Below are 17932 nucleotides of genomic sequence, written 5' to 3' on the forward strand. Positions count from 1 at the left end.
TCCTACTTTTTTCCCCTGTGTAGAGTCAATCCTTGATATGTTCACTTTAACCGGTGACGGATTTTCTCTTCTTTGGTATTCTATCCAGTAACTGATAGATGTAATCCCTATTTTTGCGCCCCTTTTCAGAGTCTATCCTTGATATGTTCATCTTAACTGGTGACGGATTTTCTCTTTGATTGGTCTTCTGCCCAGTAACCGGTAGTTTTAAATCCTACTTTGTCCCCTCGCAAAGATAATCCTTGATATGTTCATCCTAATCGGTGACGAATATTCTCTCCGACAGTTTTCTATCCAGTTTTCGATAGATGTAATTCCTCCCTTTTTTTTCAGTTGGTATATCCTTGATATGTTCATCCTAACCGATGACGGGTCTCCTCCTTGGAATTTCCAAGCAAGTCTATCCTTGATATGTTCACTTTAACCGGTGACGAATTTTCTTCCCTGTCGAGTTTATCCTTGATGTGTTCATCCTAACCGATGACGGATACTCTCACCCTTGGTCTTCTGCCCAGTAACTGGTAGTTGTAAATCCTATTTTCTACAGTTTTCCCCAGCCAGGCTATTCTTACCCAGTAACCGGTAATGAATACTCCCTCTTGGCGGTCCTCAGTGAGTCATCCTTGATATGTTCATCCTAACCGGTGACGGATGGTCTCTCTGTCAGATCTTTATTATCTCTTTACCCGGTAACAGGTAGTAGATAATAGATTTCTGCTCCTCCCGTGTTGGAGTTTATTTCTCCCCAGTTGAGTTGAGTGTGCATTTCCTTAGTGAAATCATTTTTTCTCCAGCGTGAGTCGAGTACTTCAGTTTTATCCTGACTTATTTGTATCCCCTACAGATGTTGTTGTTTCCCCGGCTGAGTCTTTCCATTTTTGTGGAATCCCTCTAGTCCCCCCAGCAGTTTTGAGTCGTAGTCTGGCCTACGCATAACTCCTTTTTATCCCCTCAGAGTATGTCGCCCCCAGCGAGTTTTTCCTTACGGAATGCATTATATTCCTGCGGACTTTCGGTCTCTCTGATTTCTTTTTACTTTGTGGCAATATTTCCCCACAAAGCATTAACTTTTGCATTCATATCATATGCATCATGAGGTCTCTTAGGGACCAAAATTTGTTTCTATATGTTGTTATTTAAGCCCATTCTACTGAGTCGACATGAAGATTTTAACATTCGCCTCCTCAGTTAGAATGTCCTTAAATAGGGGCAGCTGTAAGACCCCAATTTTGACCCTAAGATCCCTCATGTAATTCCATCATAAGCATTAGCATTGGGATCATACCTTGGTATCCTCTTTACCCCTCTTTCATGGGGTCTATTTTGGGAGAGGTCACCACGCAATTTGTGATTATATCATACTTATATTTTATCATTTCACTAACCAAAATACCAAAAATATGTCTTTGTATTTGTCTAACTCTTTTGTAGGAAGGGCATGATCTCATTGATTCATCAAGATCACATCTAGGGTTTGAGACCCTCATGAACAAAGAGCACAACCAAGGATTGATTCAATGATGGTTATGAACATAATATATGAGTCCCAATGTTCTCTAAATGTTATATTGATCAAGTTTTCTTCAAGAGTTTGAGGGTGATTTGCCTTGGAAACCCTAGTTTGACTGGGTATCTTGAGTAACTTCTCCAACAAGCTATCTCACCAATTGATCAAATTTCTAAAGGGACACTTCAAAAATCATCATCTTATGCATATATGATCTACCATGAGCCAAGAAAGTCAAGAGAATTGGAAATTAGCAAGTTGGTTGATGGTGGTTGGCCAAATGGATTAATCTAATCAAAACTGGGTCTCCCTAGACCCTATCTCCTACAATTTTCACCATTAGAAAATGATTCCAAGAGAAAACTTACCCTAAATTACATTATAAACAACTTTAATGTTGATACATAGAGCTATTTTTGCTTGGAAAATCATTTTCTATGTTGAAACATTATAGGTCATTTTGTCTAAACCCTAATTTGAAAGTCAACTTCCCAAGGCCATAACTTGCTCAATTTTTATGATATGAATGATTTCCAAGTTGCACAAAAAAATTGAATGTGTCTACTTAAACTTTTATGTTTGGAGTGGGAGCTAATTCAACTTTTTTGAGCATGTGATATGAGGTTACATTATAGGTCACTTTTGACATATACCATTGATCAAGAGATTTTTCCAAACTTCAAAAATGCATAACTCTATCATTTCAAATCCAAATGACATGAAATTGGTGACCATTTTTAAGGTCTTTGAGATAGCTACAACTTTGATGAAGACACGTTTCTCATTTGAAGCTCCTATAAAAAGTTAAACAAGGTGGAATATTGAGACATATGGCTTGACACTTAGAAAATTTTTGATATGTCAAACATTTCCAAACTTCCACCTCAATTTTCTCCATGTTCCAAGCTCCAAATGAAAAAGTGTTGAACATCAAGGTTGTTCCTCTTGATCTCACCTTTCCAAAGAGCTCAAGTTCATTCATTTTGGATGAGAAATACATAGGTTGCGCATGGCTTAAACAGGCTGATATCATTTGGCATGGATCAAACTTCAAGCATCAATGTACATGTGCCTTGCAATCCAAGCCTACTTCAACACATCTTATATTCAATTATGGACTTCAAACTATCATTTTATGGGCCTATACGCGCCCATGCAGCATTACATCATATTTTCCAAATTTGGAAAGTGAAAGTGAGTGTGCAAATATCACATGATTCAGCTATAAATAGAGCTTCAATTGTTCAGAAATGGACACACAATTGCGCCAACTTTGATCCCCCGTTGCAAACCCTCATTTCTCATAGGATAAGCCTGATAAATTCATTTGAATTTGAGCTTGAATCTCCATTGTTTTGGAATTCAATTCTCTAGGAATCCATTGCCTTTAAACCACTTAATCCTTCTCCTGCAAGCAAGTAGAGTGAGTCCAAGCATAAGCAAGATAAAGACCCATCAAGTTCAAACCTCCATTGAAGGTAATTTTCAGAAATTTTAAACTCTTCGATTCTCTCAAATTCTTGCTCAATTCTATTGATTCTTTGGTTGTCTGAAGTCCTACCAATGTAGGCAAGAAGATTGAGTTGCTTTGAGGTCAAATCGAAGCAACTCAGTTCATGTACCTCAAATTTTAATTCCACATATCTCTCAATATATTTGGAATTGGAATGAATGGAGGTCAGATTCGAGCTTAGTGTCATTTCTTCTTCAAGATCATGTCCTTGTTTTTCTTTTTGGTGATGGTTCATGTTGACTAGTCCGGTGAGGTCCACCGGAGAAGATGACCGGAGCTCTGGCTCCGGCGATGACTTGGCCAATCTCTGAACCACATGATCCTCCTCTCACGTTTTAATCCTGAGCGTTGGTGTTGATTACCATATTTGCCACACAGTTGACTCATGTCTATGTGGAACGTGTGCTTTGGATCATCAGATCTTCCACCTCAATTAATGAGGGAGATCTGATGGTCCACGTAATTTAGAATTTCTGAATTTTTATTTTTATTGCATTTTCTTCAATAATTCATATTAAACTCAATATTAATCCAAAAAATATGGGACTTTCACCAAAAAAATTCAAATATTTTTATCTTTCATATTCTGAATTAAAAATCATTTTTTGGATCATTATTAATATTTTTCATGAATTAATTGATTTTTCATTTATTTTTAATTGTTTAAAAATACTTTTAAATGTCCAAAAATTATGAAATTTTTTCTCCAAGGTCCTTTGACCTTGTTTGACCTATGATAAATCTCATGGCCATTTCTTTGGTGTTTTGATGAGATTTTAGGAATTGGACAAAACATATTTGATTTAAATGCATTATTTTATTATTTTTAATTGAATAAATGCCAATTAAATTTTGTTGACCATTTGTATTAACTTAATTGAGTTTGCTTGTTTGTTGTTGGGCCTTGGTCAAGGTTGATTTGACTTTGTCAAATTAATATCATTGGATTTAGGGGATTGATGGAATGTACATTCCATCTCCCAAAATGAATGAATGATATTAATTTGGTAAAAGTCCTCCTTTGACCAATTTGTGATCTCATTCCTCCCCTTCCCACTTCATCTCATTCCTCTTCTTGTTTCATCCATTTCATTTGGCCTATGACATCTCAAAGTCTTAATGCTAATTGATTTAAAAATTGGCATGAGTATGGACGAGATTAGGCCACACCTTTTGCATATTCTTTTTGTGTGTGCTATGTTTCATGGAAATAGTCCATTATACTATGTCTCTAACATGCGTTAACACCAAAATTCTATTGCCCGACCTCAAATAGTTGTGACTTCTACATAAGTCCAATTACGATTGCTTAACATAGCGCTAAATTTGTGACATAAAAGGCATCAGCATTCTAGTTAGTGAGATTGTAAGTCTCCCCTCTTTCATGGTATTGTGTGGAAACTTGGCCTTCTTTCCTTCCTTTGAAAGATGTTTTGGTTCAAGGATCCATGCTTGTGATAAGTGGGTTGAGTGTTCTCCAAAGAATGTCTTGAAAAGCAAAAACAAAAAACAAAACTAACCTCTAACCTACTAACTATTAACTTTTAATTTCAAGCTTTTACTTTAATGCAATTTACTTTTAGCACTTTATTTCATTTGCCATTGTACATATCATTCTAATTGTTTATGTTAATGTAATTTTCACTTTGTCCATTTGGACCATATTGTGTGATATATTTTGTTTGTGTTATTTTGTTTGCTTGTGTGGTCTTTGACCATTTAATGTACCTAATAAAAAACAAAAACACTAAAAAAACTTTTGAGTGGACTGTTGGTTTGATCTTGAGCAAATGGACTTAGAATCTAGGCAACCTTCCTAAGCTAAAGGACTTGGCCAATGCCAACTTATTGAAGAACCAAATGCTTGCAATTTGAAATTCATCTGATACATCTTTGAAGGTCTCTCTAAGATTCATCTACAACATGATCATTGTGAAGCTGTTATTTTGAACCTGTGACTTGTGGAATTCATCTGTTGCATGGGCTATTTTGAAGGAGATCATGGAATGGATAAGCTTGGATGGGGCCATCTTGATTTTATGCCTTGCTCTTCAAGATAATATAATTGTGCATGTGTGTGTTGCTTGATTCTAAAAGTCCAAGGGAATTCTGGGTTTCTATTGACATTTTTGTCTATTGGATTACTATCCATTTAGTCAGATCTTTTCAACTCTAAACTTTTAAATTTTGTGCATAGGGTAGTCTCTTCATCTTCTCCCCACTTCTTTAATTTTAAAATCTCCCCCTCCATTTTCAAAATCTTCTTTGTGTGAACTATTTTTGTTCTAAACTTAGACCACTTTTGCAAAAAGGTAGAAACTTTGGCCTTATGTCATTGCCTTTTCAAACTTATTTTCTTAAATCAAGCATGTAAATGAACTTAACAATACTTGACCTAAACTTTCAAAAATCCAAAAAAGAACTAACCCATTCAAATCATTTTAGGCCTTGGTGTCTTTCAAACTTAAATTTTGTTAAAATCCATGCATCCATTTTGAAATTTGTATCACGAACTACGAGGTTTTGATCCCTCATTCTTATGTTGGTATGTAGGCACAAGACTGAAGGTCTTATCAAACACAAAAATATAATTAATGAATTCTTTTCTCATCCCCTCATTCTATTTGTGTGTAAACATCACTTTGTACAAAATACATATGCATACAAAAAGGGCTCCCTAGGAGTACCTAGGACACTTTAGGTGCTAACACCTTCCCTTTGTGTAACCAATCCCCTTATCAGTGATCTCTGACTTTTATTAGTTTTTATTTGAAAACTTCTTACTATTTGGGTTTTGTTCGTACTTTTTCCCTTTTCCCTTGGAAACAATAAAAGCGCGGTGGCGACTCTTGTTAATTGATCTCTAGCTTGTCAATAGCTTGATGATCATGAATTTCCCGCTACAACTTGCAACAGTCAGATTCGATTGTCAGCCAATAGTAACCTGCTCTTAACATCTTTTTTACCATAGCATGTCCATTGGAATGAGTACCAAAGGAACCTTCATAGACTTCTGTCACCAATAAGTCTTCTCCATGTCTATCTACACATCTGAGCAAAACCATATCGAAACTTCTCTTGTAAAGTACATCACCATTCAGGTAGAAGTTTCCAGCTAATCTTCTCAAAGTCTTCTTATCTTTCAAAGATGCCCCAGACGGGTAAATCTGACTTTGGAGGAACCACTTGATATCATAATATCATGGATTTTCATCCTTGATCTCTTCAACAAGAAACACATGAGTTGGCCTATCAAGACCCATCATAGTCAGATTGGGAACTTCATTCCAATACTTTACCACGATCTTGGAAGCCAATGTTGCAAGAACATTTGCCATCCAGTTTTCATCTCGAGGAATATGATGAAACTCAACCTTTGTAAAGAAATTGATATCCTCCTCGTATAATATCTATACGGTATCAAACCGGGTTGATTCATCTCCCATTCACCTTTGATCTGTTTAACCACCAAAGTTGAATCTCCATAGACGTCAAGATATTTGATACTAAGATCAATGGCTTCTTCGAGCCTCATAATGCAAACTTCATACTCAGCCATGTTGTTTGTACATTTGAAGGTCAATCTTGCTGTAAACGGAAAATGAGTGCCTTGAGGAGTAATAATCACTGCCTCAATGCCATTACCATATGAATTAACAACTCCATCAAATATCAGGCCTCAACAGGAATTAGGTTCTGGCTCTTCTTCAAGCAATGGGTCATCATAATCTTTCATCTTCAAATACAATATCTCTTCGTCGGGAAAAAGCATATTGCACTGACTAATAATCATCAATAGGTTGGTGAGCCAAATGGTCAGCCAAGAGACTACCTTTAACAGCTTTCTGAGCTCGGTATTCAATATTATACTTAGACAACAACATCTGCCAGCGGGCAATCCTCCCAGTCAAAGCAGGCTTTTCAAATATGTACTTGATTGGATCTATCTTGGATATCAACCAAGTATTATGATTCAACATATACTGGCGTAGACGCTTAGCAGCCCAAGCCAAAGCACAACATGTCTTCTCAAGCATAGAATATTGAGACTCACAGTCGGTGAACTTCTTACTGAGGTAGTAAATAACATATTCTTTCTTACCAGATTCATCTTGCTGACCAAGAACACAACACATACTTTCTTCAAGCACAATCAGATACATGATCAAAGATCTTCCTTCAACATGCAGAGATAGAGTCAGAGGCTCAAGCAGATATTCTTTGATATTGTCAAAATCTTTCTGGCAATCCTCGGTCCAATCACAAGACTGATCTTTCTGAAGGAGCTTGAATATAGGTGCACATGTGGCAGTCATATGCGATATAAATCTTGAGATATAGTTCAAGTGGCCGAGAAAAACTCTGACTTGCTTCTCAGTCTTGGGCACAAGCATTTCTTGTATTGCTTTGACCTTGGTAGGATCAACTTCAATACCCTTCTCACTGACAATAAAGCCCAACAACTTATCAAGTGGACACCAAATGTACACTTATTGGGATTCAAATGGAGTTTATACTTCCTCAAACGCTGGAATAACTTCAACAAATGCTCAACATGCTCTTCTTCAGTCCTTGATTTAGCAATCATATCATCAACATAGACCTCAATCTCTTTATGCATCATATCATGGAAAAGAGTGGTCATAGCTCTCTGGTACATTTCACCAGCATTCTTTAAACCGAAAGGCATCACTCGATAACAGAATGTTCCCCCAAGGCGTAATGAATGTGGTCTTCTCCATATCTTTGGGTGCCATCTTAATTTGATTATAACTGGAAAATCCATCCATAAAAAAAAGACTTTGAATTTAGCCGTATTTTCTACCAACATATCAGTGTGTGGCAGAGGAAAATCATCTTTTGGATTGGCTTTATTCAAATATATATAATCAACACACATATGGACTTTTCTATCCTTCTTAGGAACAGGCACAATATTGTCCATCCACTATGGATATTCGGAGGTAACAAGGGACCTAACATCAATCTGCTTCTGCACTTCCTCCTTGATCTTCACTGCCATATCAGGATGAGTTCTTCTCAACTTCTGTTTGATCGGGGGGCATTCAAGCTTCAAAGGCAATCTATGTTCCACAATATGGGTATCAAGACCTGGAATATCTTGATAGGACCAAGCAAACACATCAGAGTATTCTTGGAGAAGATCAACCAACCCCTTCTTAACCTCTGGACAAAGTTATGACCCAATCTTGACTTCCTTGATATCATCTTAGGAACCCAAGTTGACTAACTCATTCTGCTCTTCAAACAACTGAATGATTCTTTCCTCTTTCTCAAGCAAACGAGATAACTCATCAGGAACGTCTTCATCATCATTCTCTTCCTCAACTTCAAACATAGGGAAATCAAAGTTTAGAGAGGGAGTAGGATCATTATGTTCAATGAGTTTGAGAACCAACCTGCATAATTATTTGATATTTTAATTTTAGAGAAATAAAGTGCAAACAGATATTATGCAGATATGGGAAAATTATTATTTATTTATGTTTTTTTGTGATTACCATTTTCAGAAAAAGAAAAAAAGTAAAAACAAACATCATATATGTGGATGAATAAAATTGTATTTTATTGATGATAAAAATTGAAAATGCCAAACAATGTTTTACTTCTCCCTTAGGCATATGAGAAGGGTTTTTCTTTAACAATAAAACAAATTTCTTTGAACAATGTACAATGACAGGAACACAGCAACCCAATTGTTACAAGTTTGGCCGTGTGTCACAAAGTTGGTACAAGCTTCTTCATCTTCAATAGTTACAGCTGAGTGTTGTTCATCTTCATGAATGAACCCTCCGCTACGGAAAACTGGCTGCATAGCCTTGACATTGTCATTGAACGGCCCTTGCTGAAATCCCATACCAGTTTTATTCTCGTTCTCAATGACCTCTACAATATGACCCCACTTGCCAGTGCCACCAGCCTGAATAATTTCCCTTGCATCTTTCAGAGAAGACATGGATGCCCCAGTCTTATGAACCTCTTCAGCAACAGATAAGGCTTGGAACAGTGTTTTGACCTCTTCTCCAGCTTCTATATAGGTGAAGAACGACAAATGGTTCGCCAAAAGCGCTTTATCTCCTCCAACAATCACGAGCTTTCCATTATTAACAAATTTAAGCTTCTGATGTAGCGTCAACATGATGGCACTAGATTCGTGAATCCATGCCCTCCCCAGTAAACAATTGTAGGCCGGGTGAATGTTCATTACTTGAAAAGTAATATGAAATTCACTCGGACCAATCTTGACTGGAAGGTCCACCTCTCCAATGACAGTTTTTCGAGAACCGTTGAACGCTTTCACCACCACACCATTTTACCTCATAGGTGCGCCTTGATAAGACAACCTTGCCAAAGTTGATTTCGGTAGCACATTCAATGACGAACTGGTAGCCACCAAAACACTGGATAAAGCATCCTCTTTGCAATTCATTGAGATGTGGAGTGCCAAATTGTGATTTATGCCTTCCTCAGGAATCTCCTCATCACAAACGCTCAAATTATTGCGTGAAGTGATGTTGGCGACAATATGATCAAACTGATCAACTGTAACATCATGCTCTACATACGCTTGCTTCAGCACCTTCTGCAAAGCCTCTTTATGCGCTTCGGTGTTCATTAATAAAGATAACACAGAAATATTTGATGGTGTTTGGAGCAGCTGCTCCACAATGTTGAACTCACTCTTCTTGATTAATTTCAGAACTTCATCATCATCATTAACCTTCAACCTGATGGATTCACCAGACTAACAAGTTAGAGCATTAACAAGATTACCAACATCTTTCACGACCTTAGGAGATACTCGGCCAAATACACGACCGTTAGGGGTCACCTTAACGACATCTGCAATGCTCGCCACTGAATTCTCTGTGAGAAGAGGAACCTCTTGCCCATTCTTAATCATAGTAGCATTGTATTTATAAGGTACAACTTTATCAGATGAATACTGGACTGGAACCTCTAATCGTATTACCAATGGCGATACCAATCTATTATCATTTTTGTTGTTGTCATACTAGATAAATACTCGCTCGGGTATTTTAAACACTAGCATGATAACATTCACATCATTACACATATGTCTGGATTGTTGGCTCTGAATTACACATTCATCTACCAATTTCTGAATATCCCTCTTGACAATCACATATCCCCGAGGGTTGACACTGCAGATAACACAACCATCATGGTCATGCTCACAATCACTGATCAAGCACAGAGTTCTATGGATCTCTACCAAAGACTGGCGAATATGACGAACATCGAAAACCCTGAAATTCCCAGGATATCCATCTACCATATTCACAGAAGCATTGCCATGAGTGGGCAACAGATTAGCTTTGACATTAGGTGCGCGGTCCTCAAAGGAAACCATACCACTCTTGATCAACTTATGTACCTCATGCTTCAAAGGATAGTAATTTTCAATGTCATGGTCGAGGGCTCCCTGATGAAAAACACAATGCAGATCAGGCTTGTACCACCATGGCGAAGGTTCAGGTGTATGTGGAGGATTTCTTGGTTGAATCAAATTCTTGACAACCAAAGAAGGATATAATTCTGCGTAAGTCATCGGAATAGGGTCAACAGTGACCTTCTTTCTCTCAAAATTTTGATGTCGATAGTTGTAGTTGTGATTGTTGTGGGTACGCTATTGTTGTTGCTGAACTGGTACTGATTGATTTTATTAATTGTTGGTGAATACGGGAATGACTGATGATACTTGATGTTGCTGCTGGAGAGGTTTGGCATTCTTCCTCACATGAGGCCTCATATGCCTCCCTACAGACACTGTACTGGTTTCCCCCTCCTTCTTCTTGGATAAACTACGACCATATTTCTTACTCGTAGATGCTTCATCTTTAGACAAACGGCCCTCTCAGACTCCTTCTTCTAACTGCATCCCCATGTTCACCATTTCAGTGAAGTCATTAGGAGCACTGACAATCATACGTTCATAATAAAATAAACTCAGAGTTTTGAGGAATATCTTGGTCATCTCTTTCTCTTCCAAGGGTGGGCTAATTTGAGCAGTAAGCTCCCTCCACCTTTATGCGTACTCCTTGAATTTCTCTTTATCTTTTTAGAGACATCGACCGTAACTAATCCCGATCGGGAGCCATATCAACATTGTACTTGTATTGCTTGACGAAGGCCTCACCCAAGTCATTGAAAGTACAAATACTAGCATTGTCCAAGCCCATATACCATCTGAGCACAGCACCAGTCAGACTGTCTTGAAAGTAATGGATGAGTAGTTGATCATTGTTTGTCTGAGTCGACATCTTGCAGGCGTACATTACAAGATGGATCAGAGGGCAAGTATTTCCCTTATACTTCTCAAAGTCTAGGACCTTGAATTTAATAGGGATTTTGACGTTGGGCACTAAGCATAACTTAGCAGCACTCTTACCGAACAGATATTTACCCCTCGGGGTCTTCAATTCCTTTCTCAGCTCAAGAAATTGACCTTTCATCTCGTCCATCTTCTTATAAACATCAGGGCCCTCAGACGGCTCAGAACGATAGATGGTTTCCTCGACACGAGGCATAGTATGCATAATATGAGGAGGTACAGACATGACCGGGCTAGATGCCGACATAGGAGCAAAAGTTAGAGCATATCCTTCAGGCACGAAGTTCGGCAGCATTCCCCATGGGAATTCGGATGGCATAGCTGGCGCAGACTGGCTAGCAGGAACTATAGGCACTGGTGCTGAAACAACTTCAGAGATAACAATCCTTTGAAGAGGAGTTGCAGGAGTTGGAGATGGTTGATTTTGATCATCAATGACAGACTCCATCAAATTAGTGAGTCTAGCAATCTCTTCCTTGAGCTCTCGGTTCTCTTGTTCCAAATGATCCATTCTTCTTTGACGATTAACTCGAGTATCATAGTGATGAGTCAACTTGTCTGATACAAAGAGGAAGAACAATAAGACATATGGCCGAAGGATGGAATGTAAGAAACCTGCTTATACAAATGATGCATGAAATGCAATGGTTTTGATTTTAATTTCAAGAAACATACGAAGTCATATTTGCAAATATTTCAATCAATAATAATAATTTGAATTGACCATAAAAATTTCTTTTTTTTTCATAAAATTTTGGAAGGATTACACTAAGTACAATTTGAGAAACCAAAAACACAAATGCACGAGAAAAGGAAACTATCATTCTAAGGATCCCTAGCAACTGAATCAGCTGAACTAGCCAAGGGTGTGTACTTCCTTCGGATGCGCCTGATCTCTGACTCAAAAGATGTCTTCATCTGAGCTTTCTCGAGAACGAGTTGATCAACAATCTTCTTCCAAGCACCGGAAGGTTGAGGAATACTAGAGGAAAATAAATCCTTTGGCTCTCTCTGTCTCTTCACTGCACGCTCTTCAAGAACCTCAATGAGTGCATCCTTGTCTTTCGACTCAAGTTACAACTCCACGCGCTTTCGATTCAAAACATGGAACCTCTCTTCCCAAAGGTCCCATCTTGCTTCATCTTGGTAAGTGCATCTTCCAACTCCTCTACATCTTGGTTAGGGAGAGTTGATGGATCATACACAACCATAGACATAGGTCTTTTACAGGCGTACAACATTTTAATTTCCAAAGTTCTCTTTGTCACCCAACTAGTGTAAGCTTCAAAAATTACACAATTGCACAGACCAAGCTCGACTCTTCCCTTCCTATGAATATTATGCCAAGCATGCACCAATCTAATCTTCAAATATTGGGGATCTTTACCCTTTTGATAGAATAGGTCTTCTAACTGAACACTATTAGGTTTATCCTTCAAGGGGAACCCAAGCTGACGACGAGCCAAAGCAGGGTTATAGTTGATTCCTTCTTGTGTACCAATGAGGGGCACATTAGAGAACTCACTACAAATGTCAACAATCTCCAACCCATCAAATGTAGAATCATACCAAACAATATCATCATTGGTGAGAGACATAAGTCTCTGAGACCACCGCAGACATTGTTTATTCTCCAAGAAGACTGGTGTCTGAGGCAAGTGCAAAATAAACCACTTGTACAAAAGAGGAACGTGGCATACAACGGTTCCATCACCCTTAGAATTACTTAAATGCAAAGAGAAATATGTGTCATCCAACAAAGTCGGAACAGGATTCCCAATCAAGAAGATTCTAATGGCGTCAACATCAACGAAGATGTCAATGTTAAGGAACAAATCTAAACCATAGATGAGTAAGACAAAGATGGCTTTAAAAGTGTCCATGCTACCAGCTTAAGCAAAAGCAGTAGCTCTACTAATGAGAAACTCATAAGTTAGCCCTCAGGTCCCTCCTTTCTTCGTCATATTAGCATCGATCTCGGATTTCTTCAAATGAAGATCCTCGGCAATGATTTGAGACCTCAGAATCTCCTTTAATCCACTGAAGGGCACCTTGTTGGAAACGGGTATACCCAAGAGATAGGCATACTCCTCCAACATGGGCACAAGCTGATAATCAAGAAAAGTGAAGCACCGATAAAGAGGATCATAGAACTGGACTAAGACACTCAAGAGTCCTTCCATAACTTCAATAGACAACACGGATAAAATCTTCCCATGACGTTGCTTGAAATCCAACGGATCTAATACAAAGGATGATAGCTTCCTTAGCTCTTTCAATTCGGGACATCTGAAACTGTACTTCTTAGTGTTCCTTCGTCGATAATCCATGGTTTGAAAATATTTGCAAATATGACCTTAGTTCCTTTGAAAATTTATTATTGTGATGAATGCTATGATGCGCATGAATACATGAATGCAACAATCACACACAAGGGATCATACACAAGGCAAACAAACAAAGGTTACAGGATGGATCAAGTCATCATCAAGATCAATCATCCATTTTAGTAGATTATGGTTTTCACCTTATCAACATCCAAGATCCATTAATTTTGACGATACCAATCAGATCAACCGAAAATCAACGGGTTTGTTGTGAGTCACGAGCATAGAGTCAGGTTAAGAACCATCCCAAAGGAGTGTACTACAGATAAAAACTTGTAGATCATGTTCTAAAAAGTCCCCAGAGTCGTCATCCCATCTATCGGATACTATAGGTTAGGATGATTGACTCATCGACCTATAGTATTCTCAAGAGAAACTCATTTGAGTGTAGTATCGCGTAACAGCTGTTATCAAGTCTACACTTGAACAGTCTCCGCACTACGTCCTAAATAGGACAAGTTGGGTTAAATGTTCTACGGTCCTCAGCTTCTCGGACTCCCGGGTCGGAAAAAGTAATGTCTATCCACGACTTACTAGTGTGACATCAGTAATTCCAAAGGGGTCTCCACTGAGTAGATGGATCTCAAGTCAACTCGTTAAGGACTACTCCATACGAGTCGAACATGACTATACCATCCTCCTATCTTAAGTGCACTCAAGTTCGGGTTAGAACTTACCTCATCACTCAGAGATCACCAAGCACAATAGACAGAGAGTATCACACATATATACAAATAAACATCAAATATCAAAAAATCTAATACACACAAAAAGTGGGCTAAACCCACTGAGGAGGAATTCCCCGGTAGAGTCTCCACTTTCTTTCTGTAGCGGTAAATTCATCACCATTAAGCTATTGATTAACTCAACGTCAATAAAAACAGAGTCGCCATCGTGCTTTTATTGTTTCTAAAGGAAAAGGGAAAAAGTACGAACAAAACCCAAAGATAAGAAGTTTTCAAATCAAAACTAATAAAATGTCAGAGATTACAGGTAAGGGGGTTGGTTACACAAAGGAAAGGTATTAGCACCCAAAGTGTCCTAGGTACTCCTAGAGAGCCTTTTTTGTGTGCATGTGTTTTAGTTGAAAATATGTTTGCTAAAAGAAGAATAGAATTGGGGGATGAGAAAAGAATTCATTTATTATATTTTTGTGTCTGACAAAACCTTCGGTCTTATGCATACATACTAACATAAAAATAAAGGATCAAAACCTTGTAGTTCGTGGTAAAAATTTCAAAGATTGGTGGATTAATTTTAATAGAAGCTTAAATATCTTTTGTTATCAATGGGAATACTCAACCAAACATCCACCGGTAATGAGTGCTTTACAACATTTACGAGGGAGGGCTCCAACTTAGATACAATCAACAAGTATGCCACTAACCCCTAGTAAATGGAAAGACTTACAATCAATATATCATGGAATGAGAGAATTATATCTCAACCAAAGATAATTCAAACCTAAACACTTTCTTTTGCAAAAGTTTAAGAGAAAAAGACACAAAATGGCCAAAGGGATTAGATGAGGTTGTTAGTTATTTTTGTCCTTTCGAAATTTAAAGTCAATATGATTAAGTTTATTTACAAGTTTGATTAAGAAAATATTTTTAAAATCAATGGCATAAGGCCAAAGTTTCTACTCATTAAAACAAGTCTAAGTTGAAAACATAAACAAAGAAGGTTTTAAAATGAGGGAGAGATTTTGAAATTTAAGAAGGAAAGTGGGAGATGAAGGTATTGTCCTAGACAAAATTTAAAAGTTTAGAGTTGAAAAGGTATGACCAATGGGATGCAATCCCCAAGACAAGAATTTTAGATAGAAACTCATTTCCTTTGGACTATTGAGCAAGCAATAAGTATAACAATCCAAGCAATTAATATGAAGACCAAAGGCATCAAATAAAGATAGCCAAAACATACATGCAAGCATTCCAAAAGCAAGCAATCTTCAATGTCTTCAAATGTATCAGATGAAATATTCCTTGTGGCAAACTCATAGAAACAATCATCAGATATAAATAATAAGATCAAGATAACAACTTAAGCACATAGGCAAAATAACAGATAAATAAAGGGAGCTCTCAAGGCTTGTATCAGATGAATGGAATTGGCCAAGATAACTCATATAATGGCATTATCCAAGTCCTTCAAAGCATATGGATGTTGCCTACTCTAAGTCCAAGGAGTTCAGATCAAGTCAAGGGTAGAGATCCAACAGTCCATCAACATATTTTTTAGGGTTTTTGTTGTTATTAGGTATTTTAAGGTCGTAAGACCACAAACACAATAAAGTCACAAGCACACAATATATGCAAGCACAAGATATGACTTAAGTGAGCAAAGTGAAGATGGCTGAAACATAAACATCTTGCATGAAATGTAAATGACAATGAATGATAAGGTACTAGAATTTAAATTGCATTAAGTAAATGACATTGGACGTAAATCAATAATAAAGAGATAGTGAAATGTTAGTGGGAGACTACAATTGTTTAAGTCATTATTTGGAGAACACTCAACCATCCACTCACAAGCATGAAGACATGGACCAAGACATCATCCATGAGAAGGTCTCCAACTTGGATAAATCAACAAGTATGCCACTAGCTCTCACAAAGGGAAAAAGGTTAAGTCTTCACACAATACCATGAGGAATGGGAGACTTACAGTCTCACTTGCAAAAATGTTATGCCTTTGGGACAAATTTAGCTCTATGTTAAGCAATTGTAATTGGACTTATGTAGAAGTCACAACTATTTGAGGTCGGGCAATGAAAGTATTGGTGTTAATGCATGCTAGAGACATGGTAATATGACCAAGCTCCTAAATCATACCACACACAAAAATAAAATGGAATGGACCTATCTCAGTCAAGCTCATGTTGATGCATCTGACACAAGGTCATTGATGAATCAACTAGCATTGAATATTTGAGAATTCATTGGTCAATGAGGGAAAGGGGAAAAAAAGAGACAAAGATGAAAAAATGAAGTGAAACAGAATCCCAAAACGATCAAGGGAGGAACTTCATCTGATCAATACTATCCATTCATCTTGAGGGATGAAGTTTACACTTCATCAACCCCCTAAATTCAATAGTATTGATCCAATTGAAGTTCAAATCAACTAAGATCAAGGCCAGACAGAAGATGAGAAATCACAAGATCAAACCAATAGATCAACATAATATTATGCAATTAAACAAATAAATTTCAATTTTTAAATGAATAAAAATGCATTTTTAAAGAGGAAAAACGTCAAATCCCTTCAAATCACCAAATAAATGGCCAAGGGATTTATCCTAGGTCAAACAAGGTAAAAGGACCTTAGACAATTTTGATTTAAATGCAATAATCTTGGACTCTTTGGAAATCTAGCATGAATGGGAACAACTTTGATGTTGGAACGTTTTCCATTTGAAGCTTGGATCATGATGGATTTTTGTGTGGAAGTTGGAGGAATCAAACATACTTGAAAATTTTCTAAGTTAAAAGTCAAATGACCCCCTTTTCCACCTTGAATAACTTTTGCTATGAGCTTCAAATGACTTTGGTTCCTTCTTAAAATTTGTAGATATTTCAATAATATTTAATTTGGTCATAAATTTGACACCATTTGGAGATATCATGATGGAGTTATGGATTTTAGAAGTTGATGAAAATTGCTTGTTCAATGATGATGGCCCAAAATGTCTTATAATGTTTTCTCATGGAACATGCCCTTGCAAGTAGAATTTTACATTTATAAAATAATCAAAGTTGGAGAAGACATATTGAAATTGATCATGAAACTTGTATGATCTTCATATCACAAAAATTGTGCAAGTTATGGTTCTTGGAAGTTGACCTTCTATCTAGGGCACATACAAAATGACATATAATCTTTCACCATAAAAAATGACTTTCCAAGAAAAATTAACTCTTGATTCCAACATGAGAGTTTTTTGTAATGTTATAAAGATTAACTTTTCTCTTTGAATCATTTTCATATGACAAAAATTGTAGGATATAGGGTCTAGGGAACCCTATATTTGACTAGTTGACTTTTCTGCTCAACCTCATTGAACCAACTTGCAAATTTGCAATTATTTTGATCTTTGGGGCTCATGGAGAACCATATATAATTATGATGATGTACAATTGAGT

Source organism: Lathyrus oleraceus, chromosome 3 (assembly GCF_024323335.1).
Source record: "Lathyrus oleraceus cultivar Zhongwan6 chromosome 3, CAAS_Psat_ZW6_1.0, whole genome shotgun sequence".
Taxonomy (NCBI): domain Eukaryota; kingdom Viridiplantae; phylum Streptophyta; class Magnoliopsida; order Fabales; family Fabaceae; genus Lathyrus; species Lathyrus oleraceus.